This window comes from Falco biarmicus, chromosome 8 (genome assembly GCF_023638135.1).
Source record: "Falco biarmicus isolate bFalBia1 chromosome 8, bFalBia1.pri, whole genome shotgun sequence".
Taxonomy (NCBI): domain Eukaryota; kingdom Metazoa; phylum Chordata; class Aves; order Falconiformes; family Falconidae; genus Falco; species Falco biarmicus.
Window position 1 is genome coordinate 31,735,441 of NC_079295.1, and position 23,712 is coordinate 31,759,152.

General features: G+C 42.7%; 1 protein-coding gene across 5 annotated transcripts in view; it reads right to left on the bottom strand.

The window, feature by feature from the left end:
- SEMA5B (semaphorin 5B) overlaps positions 1–23,712 on the bottom strand; it is a 281,838-nt gene that overhangs the window by 166,957 nt on the left and 91,169 nt on the right. Inside the window, exon 3 of one of the 5 annotated variants that reach the window (XM_056349624.1) lies at positions 22,166–22,330. The exons of the other annotated variants lie outside the window; for them this stretch is intronic. The gene's annotated coding sequence lies outside the window, so the exon portion shown is untranslated. The remainder of the gene's footprint in view (positions 1–22,165; positions 22,331–23,712) is intronic. 5 annotated transcript variants of the gene reach the window in all.

Sequence of the window (23,712 nt, forward strand, 5' to 3'; positions counted from 1 at the left end):
GAGTCAGCAGAGACTTGACGTTGTGCCTCCAGCTCTGGCGCATGGCTAATTACGAAGGACAATGATTATAATTAATGCCAGTGGATGTGGCCAAGTCTCCCTGGAACTACTGTGGGGAATTTCTACCCCTGCTTCAACCAAAAACCATCTGTCAGACAGGAAAAGCACAAAATAAAACCCCCTCATGCCAAATAGTCTCAGTAAAATGTGTTATTGCCACTAACCTGGCAGTCACAAGGAGATTACACAAGTTTCAGATAGGAACTGTACTGTGAAGTGAAGATCCGTGACTTCATATTCTCCACCTCATCAGGTAAATAGTTCATTGATTTATGCAGCAAGAGGCTATTGCTGGAGAGGTGCAGGGATGGATAAATTACACACTCCTGTTTTCCCAGGCTTGTTTGCTTTATACAGTAGGGTTGGCAGCAGGGATCAGCTAGGGAAAATGGACTAGAAACGCTGCTTCTGCAGAGCTGTATCAAGGTAGTGAGTTTTGCAAAAGCTGCTTGTTTTGGTCATTTGCATATTCGAATTTTCTTGTCCTTGTACCTCAGTGACCACTTGAAAGGCAAAAATTATTACAGCAGACATCGTGTTCCTGACTGATCCATGGACGGACTGCTAAACGGAAAATTTTGTCGTGCAGGAAAATTGTTGGCTATGTCAAACCGCTTTCTGTACAACTCCGAGACAAAGCCCACATAATTGTCTATCATGGCACTGATTTCTTCTCCTTTCTTCTCCTCTTGCTGCAGCACTGTGGGTGAGCTCTCATCAAAAAAACCCACCCATGGACCTCTTTAGTCACTTGCTTCAGGCATCAGACTCTTTTAACTGTGCAGAGACCTTCACTTGCTAAGTATTGGCACCCAGGCCACTGTAAGAACTTTGGTGGTGGTACTCAGGGATATCTGAACCAGCTGAGACTGTCAGAGACTCAACCACTTGTCCTCCACTAGAGAAAGAAGCAAATGGCCAAGACAAAACGAGCAAAACAGGAGCGCTCTCAAAAACTTTGTGCAGTGAATAGTATTTGGGGCTTTTTTCTTCCAAATGTGTAGTTCTTAAGAATATAAAATTAATAGATTATAAACTTTCAATACCACCTTCTTCTGGATAGCCCAATCATGTTTTGCAGCCTTACCAGCTCCAGTGAGGACCTCCTCACATTTCAGGGCTATCTACCCTGGAATCCCTGTGCCAGATGCAGATACACTCGCACCATCTTCAGAATGTGTTCTGGAGGTATCATTAGCAACTTAGTCACAGCAGAATGAAGCACGGCTACACAACTTGCCTGAGAATATCTGGGCCATAACGCTGCTGACACGATCCAAACTCATAGTACACAGCTTGCATTGACACTGCCTGGTAGACAGGCTCTGAGGAGTTGAAAAGGCAGAACTAGAGTCTGGTGAAGAAAGAGACGGCTTCAGATGAATCCAAAGCTCAGGTCCTTGCCATTCACTTCCATCAATCTATTACAAGATCAAAGAGGATGTTAATTGAGGCCAATATGGCTGGAACATCTGGTTCAGCTCCTAGCTCTGCAAAAGGTAACTTACACAATTTAATGCAAGCAGTTAGATGACATATAGGCACCATTAAGTGCTACTACGTGCAAAAGCATCTGAGGGTATATTCCTATTCATCCCTGTTAGTGCAATAATTATTAAAATAGACATCTGCTGTCTGCAAAGCCTCATGGGTCAGAGTTAAGGTGTCTTTGCAGGATATTTCTGTACAGGTGTAATGAATTATGTACATGTATTGATCTGAGCTGAATGAAGATTTGTTCTTGTAAGTTCTTGTTGATGTACCGCTGTGCAACATTTGACATAAGTTAATTAAAAACTGCTTAGTAATCTTCACACATAGGCTAATGGTGAATACATCTGTAAAACTGAAACCGTTACACAGGACAGCTGTTTTGAGCTGAAATGTACACATGCAGGTTTGTGACATACTAGAGAAAGGTGAAATATTACTATTTAATTTGAACACTTTCCTAGTCATGACAATTGTATATTTTTCAACCCATTTAAAATGTTTTCATTATTTCCCATCAATATTTAATTCTTTGCTTCATAATGATTAGTCCCAAAAGAGAATAAAAGGCTCCAGAGGAATAAGGAAAGTAATTCATAACTTCCAAGAATAATCATCTACAGCTTCCAGCTAAGTAAACCAAGCTCTTGTAAGATATAATGTGGGCAAGACAATTTATCAATGAAGCATTTTTTTTTCTGAGGATTTATATGTTAAAGTGTTCAGAAAAATCTAACTCATCCTTTTACATTTGAAATCACTGTTGTTCAGACTAGTCAGAGAAAATAACCTTCTCAGCTTTTAAAAAAACATCTGAAGCAAAAGGCTTCTCACCGTGTTAGTGATTCAAATGTTGGTATGTTTTTTTTAATGTCTAAAATGACTTTTGTCCTGATTTCAATCTCTGGAACAACTTTGAGAAAATAATCTTCATATCAATGGTAGGAATCCCCTGGATTACCTGAGCCTGCAGAGAGGAGAAAAATAGAGATGTCCAAGCCAGGGGAAGTAGTTTAGTGTAATAACTAAGCACGTGTTGCGGCAATTGTTTTTAAACCCGCCTTCCTGTCAGATAACATAAATCCATCATCACCAGGTCACTGCTGTGTCCCTCTGGGGTACAAATGTAATTGAAACCTCACAGCCACTTAGAGCTGTTGTTTTCCCATGTTTAAAAGGCTAGAGAGGTTAGACACAACTGCACTAATAGATCAGATCAGGCTGGCATTTATACAACCACTGCCTAACTGAAAAGCTCCTTACAAGTCTATGGGCAAATGTTTTTGCTTCTGTTTTTTGACAATTGACTTGCTGTACACACATCCAGATTGCTCGGCCTGTGGGGGTCGGGGGAGGTGAACCTCTGGAAGAATATAATAAGACAATAAGTTAATGGTTCTTTAACATCTGTTGCTTGACTATATCTCATCAATGTTTTCATTCTACTTCCCATTGGTGTTTTTCTTTATCCTTTATCACGCTATCTTCTTTCCATTATTTCTGTTCAATAAGTAAAGACAGTAAATGAAATGTTAAAATTACTCAGGATTTTCAACTGTAAGAACAGTGTATAAACATTAACAGACTGATTTCAGCGTAAGAGAGGATATTTGGGTAAATCAGAGGTCCCAGAGCAATTCAGCATCTTGGAATTGCAGAGGAAAGAAAGGTTTGCCATTCTCTCCCAAGAGCAGTGAAAAACAGTGAAAATTCATGCCCCTGACCTAGGTAAGTTCTTTTTCTTTCCTTTCTTTATTCTTTCTTTTTTTTCCTCCTTTTTTGAAAGTTGACTTTTTAATTTTTAAGCATCATTTTGCACCCAAAACAGTGCTATCATCATCACAGACTCTAATGTGACTGTAGGAGCGTTTGCAGCACAGTATAGGCAGAAATGAGCCAGCTCTCACCTAGCTACATCTGGAAAGGAAGGCAGCCAAGCTGGGACAGCATGGACACCAGTACAGGTTAGCCACCAACTTCTGGCAATTCAGCACAAGCTGACTTCTGCATTATTGCAGCTTTTCTGACGTGGATCCTCAAAACAGCAAAGTTCCCAGAAAACCAGAATACAAGAGTTCAATGTAAAGGGCAACAAGCATTCTCCCTGTGTTAAACAGTTTTCTACAGGCGACTATTTTGTATCCAAAATCAGGAGATGTGCTGAGCTTTGAAACACAAGAGAAAAAATCCAAACCCACAAAGTCAGGTTGATTACTTTCTGAGGAGAGCAAGAGGTGGAATTGCAGTGCTTGTGAGTCTGCCTGGGCAGCAATGCCTGCCATGTCCCTGAGGGCAGCAGTGGAAATTGGCCGCTACACCACAGGCCAATGTACTCGACTATTTGCAGTCCTAACCTATCTGCTGATAGTGCTGGATGAAAATGGATTTGTCCAAGGAACCATGGCTAAAGCTGCTGCAATTCTGCAGCATGTGCAGGCAAATGCCCTCCTAAAAATGCAGGAGAGGAGCCTCACCACCATGCTGGCGTCTATGCCTCCTGCACCTACAAAACGAGCTATTCAGTGCCTGGCATCCTGTCATTACACAACCAGAGAGCGAGAAACACACAAAACTTACTGGAGGGTTCTTTTTAATAATGTTTTACACAGCTGAGTAAAATTCTTTGGGATATTTAATCTCTTTTTTTTTTCCAGGGACCCACCTGCCAGAATAACTGATATGGTGCAGCCTCCCTAGGCAGGTGATGTCAGGGTTGGCAATGCTCACATCTGATGTTCTCCAGGCAGGATATTTCAGGCTGATGCTGACATCCTATATATTGAGATCTTATAGCCAAGTCATCTGTATCAATTCTATGTCACTTCTCTGTTCAATAGGTAGTGGGGCAGGAATTTACAGGAAGTCAAATAGCCCCCATCTCCTACATGGTTATTGGATCAAAACTGAGTTATCACTCTGCTGGCTCAAATACATGAGGAAAGAAGAGCAAAATCCCAGTCACTCAAATATATTTAGGTTAGTTAAGTCATGAGGAAAAAAGCACACCTATTTTTCATTCAAGTTTTATGTAATTCAGAGGCTCACAAGTGTTCACTGCTTCATGACAGACCATAAGAACTCATTAGTAAGGCTTATTTTAACTCTGAGCAAATTAAGACACACATTATTGTAATATTTGCCTATGGAGTTGCATAAATTATTTACTTAATTTATCCAATTAAAGCGAAGGACTAAACTGTATGGATTGTAAGTGATAAATATAACGAAATCTGAAAATTTCCACAACACTATTTCAATTTACTCTGACCTTCCTTGATTCCACACTTGGCCAAGCCATACTGCTCCAGCTACCTTTGCTTCCATCACTGCTCTGCTCTGTAACATTGATGACTCACTCCTAGTATCAGTCATGAGCTAAAAATCACTGTCTACACTACATCAACATGCTTCGGGGCACTAGCCAGCTCTGACATGCGTGAGTCAAACGAAGCTCCTTTATGGCACATCGTAGTTTCTTGCATCTTCCCTAAAGCATCCGACATCTGATACTGTCACTGGCAGCACATCGGAAGAGAAGAATGATTGCCAGTTTTATCTGGCATGGCAATTCCTAGTCTCCTATCAAGTAATGAGAATTGTAAACATCTCTGGAAAGCACTGCTTAAAATATGCACCCTTAATTGTTCTGCCAGTTGCCTTCTGGAGTCCTGTAGGGATGTACTACTCACAAGAAGGATACGGTGTGTCAAATAACTGGCTTCCTGCTGAATGAAAGTTATCTTCAGAGAAGTATTAAAAAGTCATGCTGGATACCAGTCACTTTTTTCATCTGCACAGTGTTTACATCATTTGCAAACAAATGCCTAGCACTGCACAACCAAAGTAACCCTGGGGAATAGACTTTGTCCTGTTCAACCCTGTGTATAATGTGCAAAGTTACCAGCCAGCTTCCTAAGTCAGCATCCTTAGGGCTACCACCTCCCTTTAAAAAGCAGGAGGAAAACACATTTTCTCCTCTACATAAAAGGAATAGTTTACAGTGGTCAGAGACAGAGAAAAAAGTGTTCTAACTTGGAAACTGGCTGGCTTGAGTGTGTGAACATCAATCATAAATAAATAAGAAATTTCAAGGTAGGTATTGCATTGTCAGCCTGGACCATGTTCTGATGTTTATTACTACCAAATGTATTCACTAAATTAGGAAATCTCTCAAAGCTGAGGATCTCTCAGCACCAAAAGAAGGATTTGAGGCAACAAGGATCACAGGCTATGATGTGAGTGGGAAAAAATAAGAAAAAAGAAAATGCAAGGGTATGAAAAAAAAGTGATAATTTACTCCAGGGAATAAAGGGACAGCAAAGCAGAGCGCACTCAGGGTCTGTGATGAAAGAGCTTTGGTGATTCCCCCTTCCTTTCCACTCATCCAGTCCTGATAGACAGGGAAAAAATGAATAAAAACAAAGTCCAGTGAAGGAAAAGGAGAAACAACACTTTTCATTAGCTTTCATATCTGACAATGTGGTGGAAATGCCTGGAGAAGGGATGCAGTGTGCAATAGCCTGGATGCACAGCTGCAGTTGTGCCCACAGACTGGGTGAGTCATTTAGAGGTGGGATAGAGTGAGCAACCCGTTAAATGGAAAACCAAAAGATCAAACAACTAGGCAACTGCTAGAATCTTAGAAATCAACCAGCTGCTTTATTGGGAATCAATTTTGCTCCCTTAGGGAAGAAATAAGATAATGGAAAGACTTGGATCCAGAAAACAGTCCTGCTCCTGAATTCTGCACAAGAGGGCAGCATTAAAGGACATCCTTCAGCAGTGACTCAGAATAAAAGTCGCCAAACCCAGGTTGAGATGGAATAAAAGCAGACAGCCCCTTTCTGTGCTACCACTGAAATGAATAGTCTTAATTCATGTGATCAGTTTCTCTGTCTCTCAGACACGGTATTTCTCTTTAACATCACCCTCTGTTTCAAATCAGATCATTCTGCTTCCTTCTTTGCAAAAATGCAGGTTTTGCCTTTCTACTGCTTCTATCAAGCTTCACTGAAATGCTTTTCTAGGCCAGTTCCTCCAGTAACACCCCTGGCCCTGATCTTCTCACAGGTTTCCCTCCATCAGCAGTTATCTAAGCAATGGTCCTTTAGAATTAGCCATAAAACAACACCACAAGCAAAACAGTCACTTCCAGATGTCTGAAGTGACATCCTTCCTCTTTCTGCTTGCAATGCCTGTTTTCATGCCCTCTCCTGTCTGCTGGATATCCACCATATGTCCACTTGGTCCACCTCTTTTCCAGGCTGCAGAGTCCCGGTCCCTTCTACTCAATCACCAAACGTCACAGACACACCCAGTGATAAACCTCACTTGTTTACTTACAGCTGAAGTTAGTACCGTCACTCCTCAAGATCTAATCTGAAATGCACTGAAGGCTGAAACCACACGCTCCAGCCTCCCAGATTAGTTTGTCCATGGGTAGCCAAGACTTCACTGTACACAATGCCCCACAAACACCCCCCCAGTCCAGCTCAGCTCCAGGGGCGACAGTATCCATCAGCAATATGCCAAAAGTACCAGTATACCCTGAAAAGGGTCAAAGAAAAGATGGTAATGGTTTTATGCTCAAGACTCTAGCGTATTATTTTGACTCTCTTTGCAGCAGGCACCAGCCAGGAGAGATCTCCTTCCAAGGCCCAGTCTTTTTAAACTGCAACAATTTCCCCGCACATTCATTCGGTTCTCTGTGCTTTTTGCCCTTTTTGGCAGGAAAAGGTGCTTTTGATAGCTCTGCTGTTTAATAAGGAAATTCCTCAGAGGGTCTTTGCTGAGAACGTACAAAAACCCACTGACAGCTGCTGTGACGGTTGCTCATTTTTGGGTTAGCGCACAGTATTTAGACAGGAAGCAGTTGAGAAAAAGGTACAATTTATTAAAAACAGGCAAGGTTCCAAAACTCACGTTACAGTACAACACATGGCACAGAGACAGCACACTCCCACCACAGCTACCTGCAGGGATGGGCAACCCCAAATCTCCACTATTGTGTGAGCCACGTGCAAGAGCTGCAGCTACACCAGGGGAGAATAGGACCCACACCACTTGCAGTCCTTCAAAACTACAATGCAGTGATAAATTCCTTTTTTGAAAGACATATCCTGCCTTCCCACATGGTGCAAAGTGGAGCCAAATATTTCCATTTCTTTCTACATCTTTAAAGCAGCGGTCAGACAGGAAGCTGTCTCTCTGAAGGACTCACACAGTCCCACACACCACGGTGTCGCTGTAAATGTATCATTTTTACCGCGTCTTTGGGAAAGATCTCCTCCAATTTACAGGGGGGAAACCAAGTCAGAAAGACGCTCAGGGATTTTGCACAGTGCTCCCCATTGCAGAGCAGGATGATATCACTCTGGTTCTTACAGACCCCTCAGCACTCATCTCACTGAAAAAGCTGTTCACATATCCTCCCATCCACTCCAGCAGCAGAGTGGAGGTGGGATTTTTCCTCCCCCTGCCCACATTCTCTCCATCATTTATCAGCAGTCCTGGCAAACTGGAGAGGTTCCAGCAGACTGCAGGCTAGACAATGAGATGCTCATCTACAAGAAGGGCAGGAATAAGGATCTGGGGAACTACAGACCTGTCAGCCTGACCTCGGTGCCAGGGAAGGTTATGGAGCAGATCATCCTGAGCGCATCACATGGCACATACAGGAAAACACCAGGGGATCAGGCCCAGCCAGCATGGGTTTATGAAAGGCACGTCCTGCTTGATGAACCTTGATCTCCACCTATGACAAGGTGACCTGCCTAGTGGATGAGGGAAAGGCTGTGGATGTTGCCTACCTGGACCTTAGTAAAGCCTGTGACACCATCTCCCACAGCATTCACCTGGGGAAACTGGCTGCTCCTGGCTTGCGTGGGGGTGCTCTGTGCTGGGTTAAAGCTGGCTGGGCGGCCGAGCCCAGGGTGGTGGGGAATGGAGTCACATCCCGCTGGTGGCCGGGCACACGTGGTGCTGCCCAGGGCTCAGTGGTGGGGCCGGTCCTGGTTAATGTCTTCATCGATGATCTGGGCAAGGGGATCGAGTGCTCCCTCGGTCGGTTTGCAGGTGACACCAAGCTGGGGGGTGTTGATGTGCAGAGGGCAGGAGGCTCTGCAGAGGGTTGGGACAGGCTGGACCGATGGGCCCAGGTCAGTTGTATGAGGTTCAACAGGGCTCAGTGCCAGGTCCTGCCCATGGGTCACAGCAACCCCCCGCAGAGTGTGCCCAGGTGGCCAAGGCGGCCAACAGCATCCTGGCTTATATCTGAAACAGTGTGGCCAGCAGGACCAGGGCAGTGACTGTCCCCCTGTGCTCAGCACTGGTGAGGCCCCACCTTGAATCCTGGGTTCAGTTTTGGGCCCCTCGCTACAACAGGGACATGGAGGTGCTGGAGCGTGTCCAGAGATGGGCAACGGAGCTGGGGAAGGGTCTGCAGCACAAGTCTCGTGAAGAGCAGCTGAGGGAACTGGGGTTGTTTAGCTTGGAGAAGAGGAGGCTCAGGGGGGACCTTATTGCTCTCTACAGCTGCCTGAAAGGGGGTTGTAGCAAGGTGAGTGTTGGTCTCCCAGATAACAAGCGATGGGACAAGAGGAAACAGCCTGGAATTGCACTAGGGAAGGTTTAGATTGGAGATTAGGAAAAATTTCTTCACTGAAGGTGTGGTCAAGCATTGGAACAGGCTTCCCAGGGAGGTGGTGGAATCACCATCCCTGGAGATGTTTAAAAAATACGTAGATGCAGTGCTTAGAGGCACAGTTCAGTGGTGGGCTTGGTAATCATGGGGTAACAGAACTTGATAACCTCAAAGATATTTTCCAACTTAACGATTCTATGATTGTATGGTGGCTGCAGCCCCTGCCATGAGCAGCCTCCCCCTTTTTGCTCTTCTATCCCCAGGGCAGCACATTGCTGTGGTGGGACAATATCTCTACTTTACAGACTACGAAGCCCCAATGGGCCCTTGCACTGAGAGCACTCTAAAGTGTCCATGTCCCTTCAGGCAGGGAAACAATCTGATCTGCCTGCCATGCTAAGCAACACTGCTGCCAGGCAGCCACCATCACAACAGCGCAATGTTTGTGCTCTGGACACACAGCCCCACTCTTTTCAAGCAGCCAGCAAAGAAAACCTCTGAAACTGGGTTCATAAAGCACCTGATGGCCGCCTAAATGGAACAGCAACAGAACAATTCCTTCCAAAAAATGGTTGCTATAAAAAGGATGACGAGATTTTGCCATCCATTTCAGAAAGTCCCATTACCAGGTGGTGACTATTTTACTTGCTTTACAAAAGCACAGAAACTCCCACCTCCTCCCTTCCCTGCCCATGTCAGCAGGCTCGCCTGGATGTTTTCATGTACACCCATGTTTGTCTTTCCTTGCATGATATTACAGAAACATTTTGTTTTGCTCTTTTCATATGCTATGTTCCAAAGTGTTTCTGTCAACAGTGAGCTGCATCCCTTGTGTAAGTTCATGTGTGTGGTCAACTGGTAGGCAGCCATCAAATCCCACATACAGTCAGAGCCTGGTGGTAAAGGATTAGCACAAAGCAATGATACACGCAAGCACACAGGCACGCATATGCCTTTCCTGCCCTCAATGCCAAGGCTTTTCCCCCAGTTTAAGCCCCACATAAACCCTTAATGTGTATAGTAAAATGTCAATGAAATTTCATGAAGGTTCATGCAAAGATGCGTGCACCAACAGCTTGGTTGTGCAGATCTTGGAGTGGCTGTCTGCTGTACCCAGCAGCACCATGCACACTGATAATTAATGTAAACATACAGGTAGAGGAACTGGTCACTGGTCACAGCTGACGTGAAAGTCAGAGGCTTTGTGCTCTTAGGAACTGAGCTGCAGATGCTGCACTGAACACAAGACCTTCAGCAGGGGCACCAAACCACGGAGGGGGGCAGAGAAGCAATGCTTGCCTGGAAGAGGTAGTACTTTGCATTTTTTCACAATTAGAATACTCAGCAGTGGCTGAATGGATTGATATCTGAAATATCAAAAAGAATGTTTTTTTCTGCCTCTAGAGAAAAAAGCATCCCAAGCACTAATTTTTATTTAAGCAACTGAGGACAGCAGTCTAGAATGAAATTGCCATCTGAATCTTAATTATACCTTCACATTGAAACACTGTAGTGAATTACATGTAAGATTAAAAAAAAAGAGTGATATTAACATGTAATGAGCCTCATCAATTACTATGGATCAAGAAAAGTAGCCCTCATATTATTGAAATAGTTTAATTTGCATAACTGGATGATTCAGATTCTTCTTGGTCATTCATTCAAATCTCTCCAGAAGTCATAGCCTCAGACAAATGTCCTGTAGCAGCCTTGGCCTTATATAACTAAATTAAATACATTGTTAGTTACCTTCTCGTTTTGCAACAGGGAAATTGAAAAGATTTCCTACAGTAAGTCTAGGGAGGAACACAGATCTCTAGCCATTAGTGAGCTAACTGTGTATGTATATAAAATTAGTATGATTTTTATAGTGCAGCAGTATGTAAAATGACTTGCATATTTGAGTTCAGCTTCTCATGGACTAAGGTTCAGCCACATGCTGAAAGCAGGAAATGTATTTTAGTAGTATAGCAGGGGATGGAACTGAGGACAGGGACCTGTGTTCCCATCATTTGTACAGGACTCCAACAACTACTAAACAACCCAGAAAACAAATAAACTATACTCAGAACTCAGGCTGTGTGTGCACTCAGGTTTAGTCCCGATTCAGCCACTGGCAACTAGTAATTGGCAGATCTGAGACTACAAACGCACATACAGGGGAAACCACATTAAGATGTTTCCTCCTATTTTGCCAAACCCTGGCTTTTCTTGGCCATCCTTGGGAGTTTTCCCGAGCTATAACTGCATTGGTTGATGATGACAGGCAGCAGGATGACAGGTACAAAGATACAAGTCAGGAGCTGTTCAGCATTGCTTTGGACATCACATTTATCCTCTCTGCTTTAATATTCCTGCTCAAGAGTTATATTATTTCCCTGCTTTGCAGGGACATTGGGAAAATCCATTTAATACTGTTGAGCAGATTAAGATGTTGGATGAATATCGATCACTGAGCTCATTCCGACTTTAGTACCGTATACATATATAGGCCAATCTTCAAGGCACTTTTGATGATCAGCACTGACCGATTATATTTAATGAAAACTATTTTAGAAACACATTTGAGTCTGGTATCATTCATTAATTTTCAGATTCAATCAGCAAAGGAGCAGGGGAAAGTTTGTTTCCTTTTCTGCAGATTAAAGGTTGTGTCTGCTTTGAAAATTAATCACTTTCTGCTGTCATAAAGTGCTCCAAGAGGCAAACTGATGGATTGGCATGAGGTTGACTCACAATAAACAGATACCCACATGCCTGCAAGTGCTTGTAAAGATTAGGGATGGAAAGGGATTTTTTAGAGGTACATGGAGATACCATCATGAGTAATGACACAAGGAAAACAAACGCAAAATCTTAATTTTGAAATGCACCGTGAAGTGCTTATTAGAGAATGAGGCAGGGATAAACTTCCAAAGGAAGCTCTGAAAATTGCATCATTTGCAACTGGATATAAATGAACCTGACAAAGCACCTGAGAACATACTGTTAGGTGTGCTCATGTTTTGGCAGGCAGATCATTTAGAAGACCTAAAAAGCTCCTTTTCCACCTGATACGCCATGAAGGCCATAGCTGGAACTCCTACAAGCCCCTGGTCCAGCAAGGCCCCCCTCCGAGCCCAGGCTGTTAGCAGAGAAGGCGGGAGGGAGGACCTGTGTGTCCCTGAGACACTGACACTTCTCACAAGCACAACCCGACCATGCACCATGCCCCCACTTCCCGCCTCAGTCACCCCGCAGAGAAAAGAGCCTTGCAGTCATTTATCGCCTTTAAAAACTATCTATCTGACAAAGTGACTGCCTGGCCATGTCCTGGCTTTAAATCAGAAAGATGGCAGGACATTCACTACATCCCTATGTATCCCTTGTGGTCCACTGGCATCCTTCTGCCCTACCCAAATTACTGCTGTCCCAGCAATGCCCTTGTTGTGGGCAGCATGATAACAAAGTACAGATAATTACTCCAATTAGGAGGTGTGAATGTCATTCCACTCCCCCTGCTCTCTTCCAGGTCACTATGAATGTGTTTGAAAACTACTGGCACAGCAATTTAGTGATTATTCAGATTTAATTTGCACTCTGTCATCTATGTTTTTTCTATAGGCTTTAATAGTTTAATTTAACAGTCTTAAGCACTGTCTATATTACTGAGACATAATGTGTATTTCAGATTTGAGCAGCTGCATGGCACAAAATAATATTTCACATTTATATTGTGCCTTTCATGCTGAAGATGCTTAAAAATGCCTTGATTACTATATCCACACAAGAATCAACTCATCCATCACTGAAATGCAGCCACTTCTAGGTTGGAAACCTCATCAGTCTTTAATAATTTAGGCAAAATAGAGAAGAATATTCCACTGAAATGAGGAGGCAAGTTGAGCAGGTAAAATTAAGTTATCCAAAACTGCAGTTGGGCAGGGCTGTCTGATATGCTCACCCTCATTACAGGAAGTTTTTTACAACTCTCAGATATCTAATCAAAAGGCAGTACCTGCAGGAACAGTTTCCCTTACACCAGCATCAGTTTATTACCAGTTGAGAGAAGGAAGTCTCTACTGTCTGCTGCACGGCTCAGCAGCATGGCTCTGCCTCTCCCTCTGCCACCTCCCCTCCAGGTTAGTAAGACCCAGTCTGATGACAGTCAGAACTTTCCCTCAAAAAGATAAAGTGGCAGAAAAATGATTGGCAAAGTTTTTTGCTCCAGCACTGCCCCGAACAGATCTTTCAAGCCAGTGAGAAGGCACCTACTGATGTCAATATGCTCTGAATTAGGCCCTAATGAAGCACAGCTCAGTTCTGCCCATCAGCCCCAATGCTGGCTAGCATCACCAGCTGCCAATTTTCTAACTGAGCGGCTGTCCAGGGAGAGCAACTTTCATGTCTCAGTGAGCTCTCTGCTTAATCTTCCAACAATCAGCATACAAGAGCTCTCTTACACACATGGAAACCATCTGGTGATGAATTTGGCTCTTGAGCAGAGTCCCACCTGCTTTAGCTGCCCCATGACCCTGCTCCAGTCAGTGGGAATCCATGGTGTTACAGCCTCTTCCCAAAATGTTGTGTTCTCTAGGCCCTGGCAGCCATAGAAGGTGATGCTTTCCCATGTAGTTTTCCAGCTAAAGCTTTGTCTCACTGGTGCATTTTTGTGATAGTGATCCAGGGACCAAGTAAAGTAGCAGGGAAGTGGGTGGGTGGAGAACAAATGTGTCAAACGTAATAAAGATTCTCTCTATTTTCAAGCGCATTATCATCCATGTTCATCACTTATTAAAAGCCTTTCATTTATAAAGTCTTTAAAGCCTAGTTTAATAACCTGCAATCATTACTTGAATCACAAAATTTGCTTTTTATTATATTGTGTAAATGAAGCACTGTAGCATTTAATGTAAATTATTTTATTCCTCTCCTTCTTTTATCACTGTTTTTAAAGCCATTATGATCAGGTGTTTTTCTTGACGTACCCTAAAAATGCACGGCACAATATCTATGGCCCAAAGTACTGCTGTTCCTAGGATTTGAGTACAGCAACAGAAGAACAAAGAAAATACAACAGCCTTTCCCATGCGCTTGCTGCCTCTGAGGTTTCTAACTGGGCTGTTCAGACCATTCTGTCTCCCCAGGGAGAGGTTCAAGGTCCCCTTATTTCCAGGACACATAAAAGGGAATTTGTTCATTTTTAATACACTGTGTCCAAGAGGTTTTTCTTTTTAATCAAAGTATAAATTCTGCGATGGAATTGATATACATTCAAACTGAGAATACCACCCCATCAATGGGGTCTTCTGTCATTGCAGATGAAGGCACAGTAACAAACCATCAACATGATTTGCAGCTGGGGGACTGGTCAAAAGTCACAGCCATTTGAGGCCAGACAGACATTTGCCACTTAACTGAAGGAGGGCTTCCCAGGGACTGTATTTTACTGAGCTGCCAGAATGCCAGTAGGGGCAGCCCCCTGCCTGCATAGATGGCACAGAAATGTTTATCAACCCAAAGTCTAGTACACCCTCCCCTGGTGTGCATCAGCACATCCTGCTACCAAATCATGCCTCTGCAGCCCCAGTGGGACTTGTGGCAGCAGGTCTTATGTCCATCACTGAGGCCAGTCTTTCACAGAGACAAAATGAAAACATTAAAACACCTGGAGTAAAACCAGAAGGAAAAATAGAATGGGAAGAGAATTAACCACTGGAAACTGCTCCAAACTGCAAAGCTGAGAGATGTGGATCCAAAATCTGAGGCAATTCTAATCAGGGTTTTGGTTCTGTCTCATCTGTAATTAAAATGAAGTACAAATCTGCCTGAGACAGTCAACAATCTCAGCTGTTTCCGAGATCTGGCTTTCATTAATTTCATTAACATCTTAAATGCATTCTTATTGCTTGTTCTTATGCTGAAGAGCAAGCGAAATAACAACACACCATGAACCAGTTTATCTTTGTCTTCGCAGAGGAGCAGATGTGGTATCAGTCTCAGGGGCACACAGGCCCTTTGCATGGAAAATGGCAGTGAACAGAGTTGTGCAAGTGTGGAAATCTTTGGCCTGAAAAATCAAGAAATTGAAACTAGCACTTTCATCAGTGTCTCATGCACTTTGGGGAGCTGCACCAGAATTATTAGTATTAATCAGTGTGCCAATCTCAAGCTATAATTTGCCACTCCTTTTCCAGAGAAACAGTCAAAAAATCAGAACTCATATGGAGCCCTCCCAAGTACCTGCACTCTGGGAGGCTGAATCTGGGGATCCTGCAGGAGGCTCACAGCCCTTTCTGATGCTCATAGGGGCAGAAATACCAGAGAGCAAGTTCCACTTTCAACCTACATAGTATATCAGGGCACAGAAAGTCTGGACAAACTTTCAATCAACTTTTGCTTATCTAAATTCTTTTACCAGACTTCATCTCTCCTCTAGGGTGAGGCAAGTTACCAACAGAGCGACTAGGGGGTGCTACAACACACATGGGCCTCAGACTGACCGCCCCACATTCAGAAATTCCTGGCATAAATTAACTGTTCAGCTCTGTGATGATGCTGATTTGCTCCGCTTGGCATAAGCAGATGTTCTGATACAAGAGAGATGATACTTTCTGAGATCTGACATCCTTGAGTTTTCAAATCCACCGGCATGTTTAATAGCAAAAAACGATGAAAGACAAAAATAGACTTGTACAGATAAAGACCTTTGTGACAAATGAAAATTCAGTTTAATTAAGCCAACTCACATAATTATATTCCGCCCATAAAACTTAATATCACCTAAAAATTCCCATCAAATGCAAATTTTCCTCAGTGATTTATTTGTGCAATTGTGAGATGGTGAGAAAGCACACAAAGCAGTGGGAGCTGCAGGCTGCAGTAAACAGTGTTGTCAGAATATGCAAAACAAGGGGAGAACACAAAAAAGAGAGAGAGAAGGAAGGGACAAACATTCTCTGGCTGGAAAGTTATTGAGTGCTTAGAGCCAAAGAGGAGTGGAAAGCTTGGAGAGGAATTACTACATGTAACGTACAGACTTTACACTGTTTCCACTCCCAGCATCTCTCCCATTTAGCTAACAGATGAAAAACCTTTTTGGGGGTAGATGTCGGGTTAGGTCTGTGGTTTTAAAGATCATTGCCTAAAATCAGCATCGCAATGAGCAGAAAGGAGCTTTGCAGTTGGTCGGCTGCAGCGTATCCCACACTTTGAGGAGCGCTGGCAGTGAGGTAATCCCCTAGGAATGTGTGTGCGGTTGGATGGCTGTGAAAAGAGAGCGGTCAGCTACCAAAGCTCTGTGCTGAATATTCACGTCACACACACACAATCATTTTTCTTGTTAAGTATTGAGAAGAATGGGAACATTATAAATGCAGTATCTTTTTTGGCTACAAGTTTAGCTGCTTTAAAAAGATCTGCTCCCTCCCTGCTCCTCCACTCTACCAGCTGTGCTCTACCTCCATCCCCGAACCAAATCTGCACACACTGAGCTTTGTAAGACATAAAAAACCAGGGGAGGAACTAAATACAAGTGAACCAAATCTAAAGAGTAAAAACTTTAAAAGATGAAGATTCAGAAAATTGGTGTAAGCATTTTAAGGTCACTTGTCTATCTAAAAACGGCACCTTATTGAACACATAACCCCATGCCAAGTGTTTGGGTTATATTCACACCCATATCCATGTCATATTACTCAAAGCAACTCGTTTTCCCTCTATATGGTGAAAAGCCTTTACAGCCACAGCAAATTAAGTTTGCTTTGCCAGTGCCAGGTAGTATTGGTAGTGCTGGCTGCTAAAAATATCTTTATTTGCCTGAAACACTTAGTAATTTGTTGCAGTGAGACAGAGAAAGAGTAAGCGAGAATGAGGTGTTCCAGCCCAAAGCTCAAGCACAGAGTGGAAAGTTCCCCACCCATTTTGGTGAGTTTTGGATCAATCCCTAAGCAAGAAAAAAAAAGCAATATAATACTTCCAGTCACTCTTCCAATTATTTGCCAATAAGACTAGACAGATATTTTTTTCTTCCTGTTTCAAATGCCCCTGCATTGGCATTTATCTGTCCATTTCCATATATATGTACTTGCTCAACCTGTGCTTAGCTCAGTGGGCTCACGCTCATACAGCTTGCCTGCACAGAAGCAAGACAATGGCACCGCATGGAAGTAATTTTCAAATTAACGATACCTACAAAATAGAGAGAATTAGACCAATTGCATCCCTCATTTGAAAATAATATTTTTTTCTGTTTTCTCAATAAATTGCACATACTTGTGGTCACAAGACTACATTAAGTTTCTAGGTCACTAGACTCCTGATTATGAGATGATTAGCTTGAATGGCACATTTAAATGTCAATCTCTGTTCTCTTGCAGGAAACAACCAGCTCAAACATGCAAGTCTTGACACACTCTAGTACTTTTAAACTTACTGTTTAACAAAAAGAAAAAAAGAAGGGTGGAGTGGCAAAAAGCTGACAATCCACTTCAAAACTTCTGCTATAATTGTGGGTAACCAAAGCCCAAAAGCATTATTGCATGTGCTCAGAGAGGTGAAAAGTCATTGGGAACAACCTTTCAAGAACTAAGCAGCAAAAGACTCAAACAGGTGCTCTGCACCAGGGGACAGAATGCAAAATTACTGCAAATGTATTACAAATTTTAGCCTTCAACTTCTAAACATGCATAAAGTAATGTCCTTACAGCTGTAACTAACTTCAGCACAGAGATCTTCAAGAAGGTATCGCATTGAGAAAGGTCCTGGACAGTGCCTGGTACTGTTTACTTCCAGCTGAGGATTGCCCCACAGTGTACCACCTCTCCCTCAGAAGATACTAAATCTCCACAGATACTAACTGACCAAGCCTGAAAATCCTACTGTGCTCCATTAACTCAAAGCCCTCCACTTTACCAGTGGGAAAAGTGAGATACAATGTCACCAAGGAACTTCTCGTGATCATTCCACAAATTTGTATTTGTGACTACAAGGTACAATTCCCTTGTCCGTTAGGAAATTTAACTCCTGCACGAGACCCTATCTGAACACTGCCTCCAAGTACTTCACAACAGGATGTTAACTGCCACTTCATACAAGGAGGACCACTTTTTCCACCACTTTAAAGAAGGTCATTAACTCACATAATCAAAAGGTGCTTTCTGGGTTTCTATCATTACTGCCATGACTACAGCAAAGTCTGCTCATACTCCAACTTCCAGAATGGCTGCCCCCACTGGAATTTCTGCAGATGGTCCAACTCCCATGCAAGGCATCCAGGAAGCTGATTGAAAAAACGTCCATATGAAATGATGTTCATAATTTCAAAACTGCCCCAATTACACATGTTTGGAAGGAAACAATCGGGGTCTATGGTTAAAAAAAATTACACTACTAAAAAGTTATTTTCCTTTCAACTATCTTATCAAGTTCGTTAACACCTTCTGCTGTTGGTGAAATGATCCCCCATTAACATTTCAATTTATTATTGCTGTTCCATTAATGAGACCACAAAAAATGGAAATGAGGCCTATAAATATGCTAAGAGTTAAAGTCAGGAATCGTAACAGTGTGTGCACTTTATGAGTAATGTTTCAGTACCGCTAGCATTTAAAACAGCGTGGAAGGATGCCTCTGCAGAATAAGCATCTGGCTTAAACAAAACCCTCAAAAGCCTAAACAAGAAACCACCACAATTTCTGAAACTAAAGGTTAAAATATCAGCAGAGTCAACTCAGTCTTAACCCCTTCTGCAGCAGACAGGTGAACTCCATGCAGTTCACTGTTAAAACGTCTTTAGAGAAGTGCTTTCACAGTGAAGGTCACTGGGACTGTTAAACTTCACAAAGCAAATTCTGCAAGAGGAAGGATTTGTCTCCATGTCTTTTGTGAAATACTTTCTCTCCATGCTAATGACTACTTACTGCCACCACACCCAGTGCCAGGGGCGGGAGGGATGGGGACAGGGACAGGGACAGGAATTGATTGTCTTGATAGTATCTCAGGTCCTCCAGGAAAAAGGGCAGGCTATAAATAGAGAACTCCAGTCTTGGGAACCACATTAAGATTCATTTGAGAAACATGTTTATTGCCAGGTAGCCTTTTAGATCCATCAGGCTCCCACAGTTCCTCTGCTGATCTTTTCTCCAACAAACAATGAATACCCTCCATGGGTCAAGAAACATCCTTATGCAAATGGCATTACTGCAACTTGCATTTTCAATTATTAATATTCCACTTCTCATCTTACAAACTTTTTCAGAAAAGGAGGAAAGCAGCAGCTTGTTCCCCTGGGAACAAAACCACAAAATGCAGTACCTCGCTGAGCTATAAAAGGAACGGTCCCTTCAGCACAGGGATGTCATATCATGCTAGCAACATTTTTGTTTCTGCATTTTATTTCTCTCTCGTGATTAAAAATCATCGATCTTTCACTGTTTTCTGTGCATAGTTGACGGCACTAGGTTTATTCTAAATGAAATGTGTAGCCACACTTCAACTAGCACTATCAACCTGTAAGGAACAAACTTACAATTACTACATTGATTTTATAATTTATTTTCCAGGAAGCTCCAATTTCATGACAGCGGCTGGCTTTGCACTGAGGTCCCACTACATCAGTGAGAAGAGAACACTGCAGTCCATGCTTCCTTTAAGCATTAACAGAAGAAATTATCTAAATTAGCCAGTTTGCCATGGCAGTAAGAGTAGCTTTGAAAAAAAAAATAGACACTTTCAGTAAGATGAAACAAAACAAAAACATAAAAAGCAAACTATTTCATGAGAGCACAGGCTACTTCAATAAATCTAGTTATCTGATATCCAGACTGCCATTGTCAGCCTTTCATCATTTGTGAAAACACATGATGGATCTTCTCTGTTTGCTTACAATTTCAAACCTTTCCCTTCCAATCAACATTAGCATTTTGCTCCAGCGCCTCAAAGGACATGGATTGCTAGCAACCACCCCAGATTCCACCTTTCAGGAAGAGTCTAAGCACTGACAACCCAGGCATGGCTCAGTGGCCCATATATATGGCACACAGACTGGGTGGTTCAAGGCTGTTAAATGTTCTTCCTCTTCTGAGTTTGCCTGAAGGGAAGGAAAATGGCCCCTGCTGAGAGTACATACATAAAGCTGTAACAAACATTTAATTTTAGCTGCTCTGAAAAGGGAATTAGTCTGTGCATTCTGCACTGCCAGTTCCTACTGCAGCTGCTCAAAAGAGGTGGCTTTGGAGGGTTATTAATTCTCACATTAATGGTCAGCCTCCGCCTTGTTACTGAAATATAGGCTCCCGAGTGTGTTTCTGTCTTACTCTCCCACATCTCTTTCAATTCTTCCATTATAAGCAGATAAAGTCTGCTATTTGGCTGAAAAGGACCTCAGTCCAACACAAGCTCACAATACTTTATGTAGTTTTATGATTCAACTACACACTTTTCCTTCTATGTAAACAAAAAAAAAAAAAAGCTTGTTCAAAAAAAAAGAAAGAAAGAGAAGCATTAAAAATGTACAGATATACAGCAAATTCCAGGGAAACCACTGAAATGGCTACTGCCTGTGTGCATTGTTTGTGCTAAACCAGTTAGCAGCCACAGGAGGGAAAGACTCAGATATGATTTTTAAACTAGGCTAGTGAAAAACATTTCATTCTTCATCAGAGATGATTTGAAAGGATTATTTTTCTGCTACACTTTGAGAGGGCAATGCTGCCAGATGTCATGAATCTAAAAGCACTTTATGTAAAACATAAGGCATCATATGAAGTCATGTGTACCTTACATACCGTGCAGTCTCCTTCTGTCCCTTTGCTGAGTTTTAGGTACTAAGCTTAGAGGCACTACTGGAACAGCCCCCAAAAACTCCCCGGACAGTTGGCTCTGCTCAAACTGGAGCAAAGTAGAAGTCACTCCACCAAAATTAGCTCTTCAACACTGAAGTTCAGCTTATTTATGCTGGCTAAGGATCTAACTCTACTATCTACAGACTGAAAGATGCTAAAAAAGGGCTATTTTTATATGCTTTACCAAATATAAAACATGTGATCGAAACACAGGCAGAGATTCATCTCACCCTACTTTATTCACCTGAAAACTGGGCTAGGCTAGGCAGTGAGGCACTTGGCATGTCAGTGGGAAGAGATCAGCATTCCCAAAGGTCAGCTTCTGTGGCCTGTGGGAGCACCCTTCCGGTGAGTCACCCTCTGAAGATGTTCATCTCCGTCCTCCACTATGCAACAAAACTGGATTAGGATAGATCGTTCCAATCAGTGGTAACAAAATGATCTCATAGTTATGCAAAATCCCGATCCTCTTCCTTTTCTCCCCCGCTGCTTTTGTGCCAGCATGAACCCAATGACTTTTGTGATATTATTCAAACCTAAAGCCATCTAGTCATAATACCTGCTCCAAAGTCATATTCACCTGGCCTGAAAGCTGCTAAGGGCACTGAATTCAATTGTCCCAACTTCTTCAGAACAGGTGCCCAAAAAGCAAGAGACACATAGATCGGCCTTTACATAAGGCGTTTCATTTTCTTTTATCCAGCTTTTGCCTCAAGAATGAGCTCTCACAAGAAGTTTGGTCTGACACAAGACAACTCTACCACAAAACAACCGAGAAATATAAATTGCTGTAACAGCCCCTCACCACAGGATGAATTGCCCAGGATGTGGAGCAAAAGTAGATATTGTTCGCACTTCACTGCATCACTTCCAGTGAATTTTGCTGAAGTTTTTGAGACTTAATAAGCTGCCTGCCTCTCTTTCAGTCTTCAACAGCATCGAGGCTGTATACAGAGAGATGTATGGAAACAGTATCTGATCTAAAGCTAGAAACAAAAGAGCTTATTTCCCCTTATCTGGTAAAGAATCCAGTAAGCCTCTTGGGCACATAGTTGAAACCACAGTGAGGACAGTAAAATCCTTCCTGGAATTGAAGGATCAGGAATAAAGCACGAAACAAGAGGAAAATGAGTTGTTAAATAGAGTATACCTGAGGAGGGCTCTAATCAAAGGTGATGCATGGTGTAGGTCCCTTAGCAGACACTCCAGTGCTCACTACAGGAGACACTTAGGACAGGGAACAGACTGGAACCGTTCATGTTCTCAGATCAACTGGGGCTGTGTTTCCACCTTTGGGCACCTCTCTATTCCCCACCTGCAAAATAGTGATAACTCCTTATGAATAAAATTTAGTAGATGAGAGCTAAGCCTTACTAGTGATACAAGGCCACATCCTCCCTGTATTCAGTGTGACGTTTCCCAGCTAAAGGGTTAGAGGACAGAGCCCTTCACAAATCTCCAGAGTGGTGCAAAGTAATTCCCAGGTTTACTGTTGCAAAGCAAAGCTGAGATATATTGCTCCTTTACACGCACAGACATTTCATCAGAGGACATCAAGGCAAGTTTTGCCTTTGTTTTGCCTTCATAATTAAAAAAGGCATCCCACAAAATAAACAAAATCCCTTCTTTCATCATCTCTGAATGTGCTTCTCTTCCACCAGAAGCCAACCTCTGCAGAAGCTATTGTTTTGCTCCAATCTGGTAAACGTCCTCTCCTCCCTTCCTCCTCCTCTCCCCTTTCCTACCTGGGGAATTCAGCTGCTTGCGGAAAAACTTGAAAAGAGAAAAAAGGAATAAAAAAGTTGGCTTGCATGGCTCAGAAATAAGAACTGAAAAAAAGTGAAACCGTATGCCTTGCCCCCAGTGGCTCTGGGACTTGGAGCCAAACCAAGGCCATGAAAACAGAATATTGCTCTTTGTTAACCATAAATAAATAAATAAAGGACTACTCGCTCTTGCCCTTCGGGATATGTTTTCTAAGGAGGAAGAAATTCCCCATGGAGTTTATTATGTGTAGACGGGAAGTGTGCCTCCTAGGGAAAAGCAGTGGGGGTAGTTTTTCCCTTGGTGATTTCTTTCCTGCCTTTCCGTCACTACTTTATTCATTTTGTAAGTCTCCCTCCCCTCCCTTCTGCAATATGTGAAGCCACACAAAAGAACATGCAGGTAATTCAGCCACTCAGAACTACACAGCATCTCCTTTCCTATATAAACGATCAGTGTGTGGCCCGGGTTTCATTTGCAACTGTAAATGAAACAGGCCTACAACTGTGTTCATAATCCTCCTTAATTGAATTTCTGTGACAAAACCCAGACAAAATTATTACCCTCAAGTTAACAGTTTGCGCAAAGTAGCCAAGGGTTCCTGGGAAGCTTTAAAACAAATGCAGAACAAAACTGGATACCACAAAGCAGTTATTTGGTGTTGGTACCATTTGTTTGAATGGTGGGATGTTTCCCTGGAGGAAGCAGGTCATTTTAATATGAGGGACAGCCTAGGAGTTCAACAAAGGCCAAAAAAAATGAGAATTAAATAAGCAGTGGAAGAGCTTGGATGTAAATCAGCACATGCTGCTCACACCACAGCTACTAGAATGAGGTGTTGGGCTGTCCTGGCTTTTTGAAAGGGCAGCATCTTTCACAACTTGGTGTGGCTAATTGAGAGAGTTTTGCAAATCCGGGAGGACTTCAAGGAAC